We start from the raw sequence: 5,505 nt of genomic DNA, 5'->3' as shown, positions 1-5,505 counted from the left end.
AGTCACCACGGCCTACCACCCTCAGATAAACGGCCAAGCTGAGGTTTCTAACCGGGAAATCAAACATGTGTTGGAAAGGATTGTGAAGCCGAATCGGAAGGATTGGAGCGCTAAACTCTCCGATGCACTATGGGCATATCGAACGGCTTACAAAACACCCATTGGCATGAGCCCCTTTAGGCTTGTATATGGTAAAGCATGCCACTTACCGGTAGAAATCGAACACAAAGCTTATTGGGCCATAAAGGAATGTAATATGAGCTTGGGTGGAGCCGGGGTAGAGAGAAAGCTTCAATTAGCGGAATTGGAATGCTTAAGATTAGAAGCTTATGACAACTCTAGACTTTACAAGGAAAAGATGAAAGCCATCCATGACAAGAACATTAGGAGAAGGGAATTCCAACCCGGTGAACTAGTCCTTCTTTACAACTCAAGGTTGTGATTACTACCCGGAAAGCTTAGATCAAGGTGGGATGGACCCTACCAAGTGGAGAAAGTAGAACCTTATGGGGTCTACCACTTGCGCCACCCATCAAGTCCGGACATTTTCAAGGTAAATGGGCACCGTCTCAAATTGTACCATGGTGAGCAAAGAAAGAACTCCAAGGAATTTGAAGTATTCCTCTTGAGGGATGCCTCTCTTGAACAAGAACTTTGAGCTAGTGGAAGTACAACTTAAGGACGGTAAACAAAAGTGCTAGGTGGGAGACACCCCACCAAGGTAAGATCTTCCTTTGTACATAACCATTGCATCATTCCTTGATTGACACTTGCTTAACACTTGACTTCATGATTGGTACCTAGGTAATAGAAGTAGTTGTAGTTAGATTTCAATTCTAATTTTGCTTCATTTGGTAGTATCAAGTTAAAACATCCTTCTATAGTGCTTAGGTGGCTGCTTAGAGGGTTGGAATGCTAAAAATGGTGCAAAACCATGCAAAATTTGGAAAAGGCACCCTTCTGCGCGTGCGCGCACCTGGCGCGCGCGTCTTTGAAGCATTTGTCGACCATCCGCGTGGACGCGCACCGTGCGCGGACGCATGGATCGACAAAAGCGACCCTCCATACATTTTCCAGAGAGTTGAGCCCACCCTACGCCAGCCCCATGCTTGAGGCACAGGCCAATCACGCGTGCCCGCACATGGCGCGTATGCACGTTTTCACAAATCTACGGATCGACGCGCTAGCGCACCGTGCGCGCGCGCGCCGATCACCCTTGTGCACTCCTGGCACATATTCCAGAGAGTTAGGCCACTCTCAGGCCTGCACTAAGCCACCAGCCCACCACCTCTGCCGCGTGCGCGCACCTGGCGCACACGCGTCCATATGCTCGCAACACGATGTGCGCGCGCGCGCATAGGCCGTGAACGCGTCCCTCGTTCTGCACCCTCCTCTAGGCCACTTCACAGAGAGTTAGGCCCACCCCAGGCCCATCTCATGCCTGGGGCATAACCACATTGCCGCACACGCGCACCGTGCGCACGCGCCAATAGCCCTGCAGCCAACTTCTGGAAGTTCATCCAGAGAGTTGTGCCAACTCTAAGCCACCCTTGTGCTACCAGCACAAGCGCTTGGGCGCGTGCGCGCAACGTGCGTGCGCGCGCCCCCAATCCACCTCGCTTCTTTGCGCGAGCGCGCACCATGCGCGCACGCGTGGGTGATCGACGCCAATTTAATAGGGAGCACACTTGCCCCCTTCATTCTTCTTCCCTTTTTCTTCTTCTCACCCCCTCTACTACCCCTCCCCCTCTTACCCTTTCACCTTCATTCCAACCACCTCCGACCACCTACCGCCGGTGGCCACTACATTGCCCCTCCATCCTCCATCATTTCCACTTTACCACCTACGCAACCGTGGCACTGCCAATTTCGAATATTTTGATGCCAAATTTCCATGAAGAATTATATCTTGGAACATGGATTTTGAGTTAAGAACACAAGCTAGTGAGCTTCGAGCCTTGTTTTGTGGCTACATCTTATAGTCACCTACTCTCCTTCTTGTGTGAAATTGTTTTCTCTCTATGAGTGTGATCCTTGCTTTGTTTGAGTCTATATGTCCATTATTCCTTGTATTCACGCATTTATATGATTGAGGCCATCATTTCATTAGCTCACTTACCCAAATAGCCTTACCTTTTATCATCCATTGTTAGCCAATTTGAGCCTACACTTAACCCACTTTGTTCTTAAATTAGCACATTACAAGCCTTAAAGCGAAAAACAATAAATGTCCTTAATTTGGATCTTTGATTGGCTTAGGCTAGTGTGTGTGAGTATCATTCAAGTGTGGGAATCCTGGGACATTGGAGGAATAAAAGGGTAGTTTTGTATTCTTATTGAAAATATTGGGAATTGGGTACAAGCTCATGTATTGATCAAATGTATAGACCTTATGCATTGATGCTCTTGTATATAGAAAGAAAAAAATTGAGAAAAACAAAAAAAAGGAAAAGAAAAAGAAAAATAGTATGGAAAAGAAAAAAAAGAGAAAAAGAAAGAAAAAGAAGAAAAAGAAAGAAATAAAAAGGGGACAAAATGCCCCAAATCAAAGTATAGTCCAATAGAATCAATGCATAAGTGTCGTGAAATGAAAAGAAAATGCATGAGTATGTGAAAAAGTGAAGGAATGGGTAGTTAGGGTAGAACTTAATTGTATAGGATGTCATAGGTTAGGAGGGAAGTCTAAGCCTATCAAAGATTCAAACTTCAAGCTCACTTGACCAAATATGCATCCTACCTTAACCCTAGCCCCATTACAACCTAAAGAAAAGACCTCATGATAATTGTATGCATACATTGAATAATTGTTGATTGTTAGATGAAAAACAAATCTTGGAAAGCATGATTAGGGGAGGATTGAGTGAACCAACCCCAAACACCGAGCGACTAGAGTGCAAACACTTCCGGTGAGGGTTCGATGCTCAATTCCTTGATTCCCGGCTCTCACGAGCGTTCTTCATGCAAAGTTGCATATATTGCATTTGACACTTAAAATTGGTAAGTCCTATATATTGACCGCCATCGGACCCTATATGCTTGCATATATCTTAGGAAGGTCGATTTGTTCCTAACCAAGTAGATAATAGCACTAGTCATAGTTGCATTCACATAAGTAGGTTGCACACTTCATGAGTCTTATACCTTTATGATCCCTCGGTATTTGTGTTTCTTTTGCGTTTCTCTAGGCATGAGGACATGCTAGAATCTAAGTATGGGGAGGTTGATATACCCCATTTTGAGGGTTTATCTTGTGTTGATTTCAAGGGTTTTATCAATAATTCCGCACGCTTTCTATATGAAAATACAAGACTTTGTGTTCCTTTCCTAATTTTGCCTCATGGATGAAAACATGCTTATTTTGCACTAAATTAGATACATTTCTAATCCTCTCTTGGTGCCATTCGATGCCGTGACCTGTGTGTTAAGTGGTTTCAGAATATAGGGTAGGGGTGGACCAGAAGAGAGAAGGAGGACGGGTGCAAAGGAAGGGAGCATGAAAATTGAACTTTGGAAATATCAGCATGGGCGCGTGCGCGCACTTGACGCGTCCGCGTGGATTGAGCAGTTAGAAGTCGAAGCCAAGAGCCAAGCCACGAGCCGGCTTGCGTAGCGGCTAGGCCATGATCTTCGTGGGCGCGCACGCGTACATTACGCCTCCGCGCACATTGCAAGATGCCCCGTGGGCGCGCACGCATACATTGCGCATGCGCGCCGATGTTCGAATATGATTTTTTAAAGAGCGACGTGACTTGGGCGTGGAGGCAGTTGGGAATCCCATTTTGGGGAAGTGCCCTGGCGGGAAAAGCTTAAGAAGACCAAGGGAACAAGGGTTAAGGACTTTTAGCTCATTTTTCTAGATTCTAGATATTTTGGGGAGATAGTTAGTTACACTCTTGGAGAAGGAGAGAGATTTCAAGCTCTCATTAGGGTTCATCTTCATCTAATTTCTGAATTTTCATTCACTCTTTGGTGAGATCCTTTGCAATTCTCAATTCATTTTGTTCATGTCATAGATCTTCTTCTCCAATCTCCATTAGTGTTTGTAATTGCTCAATTCTCATAGATCTTAGATTCAATCTTGTAATTTTGGATTTAATCAATTCCTTTAGAATCTCATTTCCATTGTTGTTCTTTGTTAATTGTTGTTAGTTTCTTATGTTGGAATACTTTTAATTCTACTTTCTTCTCAATTTTACTATGACTTTCACTCTTGCTCACCAAATGTTTGATGAAATGCCAACACTAGTTATAGAGTAAAAGTTTCTTACTTGGCATAGGGTTTGGGCCATTAGAAGAAGTTGAATAGTTGTGTCAATTGTTGATTTAGAATTAGAGATTGCTAATTGACTTGGAGTACACTAAAGCTAGATTTCCATAAGGTAAAGCTAGGACTTGTAACTCAAGTTGATTACTCTCATTTGACTTTCCTCTATGCCTAGGGGTTTACTAAATGAAGCAAGGCTTAATTGTTGTCATCATTGAAGGAACTATAAGGATAGAATTTCTAATGCCAACCCTAAGCCAAGTCTTTTAAGGATTGATTGTTTGTTTTCTATTTTGCTAAAACCTTCAAAGAATCATAACAAGCTTCCTAATCAATAAGATGCACACTCTAGCAATTCCAAGGGAGGACGACTCGGGAGACTAGTACTCTCGGTTATAGATTGTAGGATTGTTTGGTGCGAACTTTAAGTGTCGATTAGACTATACTCACGATCATATTCATTATTGAATTCTAAATCGACATGCTAAATTTCGTTTATCAGTGACTTTACTACACCTACTCCCGACTTCTATAGGAGAAGCATCTCTATCCCTGCCATTGGAGCAAACAACTTTGAGCTTAAGCCTCAATTAGTTTCTCTAATGCAATAGAATTGCAAGTTCCATGGACTTCCATTGGAAGATCTTCATCAGTTTTTAGCTGAATTCTTGCAAATCTGTGACACTGTCAAGACCAATGGGGTTGACCCTGAGGTCTACAGACTTATGCTATTCCCTTTTGCTGTAAGAGACAGAGCTAGGATATGGTTGGACTCACAACCTAAAGAAAGCCTGAACTCTTGGGAAAAACTGGTCAATGCCTTCTTGGCAAAGTTCTTTCCACCTCAAAAAATTGAGTAAGCTTAGAGTGGAAGTCCAAACCTTCAGACAGAAGGAAGGTGAATCCCTCTATGAAGCTTGGGAAAGATACAAACAATTGATCAAAAAGTGTCCTTCTGACATGCTTTCTGAGTGGAGCATCATAGGTATCTTCTATGATGGTCTGTCTGAACTGTCCAAGATGTCATTGGATAGCTCTGCTGGAGGATCTCTTCATCTGAAGAAGACGCCTGCAGAAGCTCAAGAACTCATTGAAATGGTTGCAAATAACCAATTCATGTACACTTCTGAAAGGAATCCTATGAACAATGGGACGAATCAGAAGAAAGGAGTTCTTGAGATTGATACTCTGAATGCCATATTGGCTCAGAACAAAATATTGACTCAGCAAGTCAATATGAT

At 43.3% G+C, this 5,505-nt stretch overlaps 1 non-coding gene across 1 annotated transcript; it reads right to left on the bottom strand.

Moving 5' to 3' along the window:
- Positions 1 to 5,122: 5,122 nt before the first annotated feature.
- On the bottom strand, positions 5,123 to 5,230 carry LOC112799277 (small nucleolar RNA R71). The gene has a single exon (XR_003200853.1). It is a non-coding gene; the product is annotated as a small nucleolar RNA R71 (small nucleolar RNA).
- Between the last annotated feature and the right edge of the window lie 275 nt (positions 5,231 to 5,505).

Source organism: Arachis hypogaea, chromosome 4 (assembly GCF_003086295.3).
Source record: "Arachis hypogaea cultivar Tifrunner chromosome 4, arahy.Tifrunner.gnm2.J5K5, whole genome shotgun sequence".
NCBI lineage: Eukaryota > Viridiplantae > Streptophyta > Magnoliopsida > Fabales > Fabaceae > Arachis > Arachis hypogaea.
The sequence above is the reverse complement of the archived record's forward strand: the minus strand, read 5'-3'. Positions and strand labels throughout refer to the sequence as shown.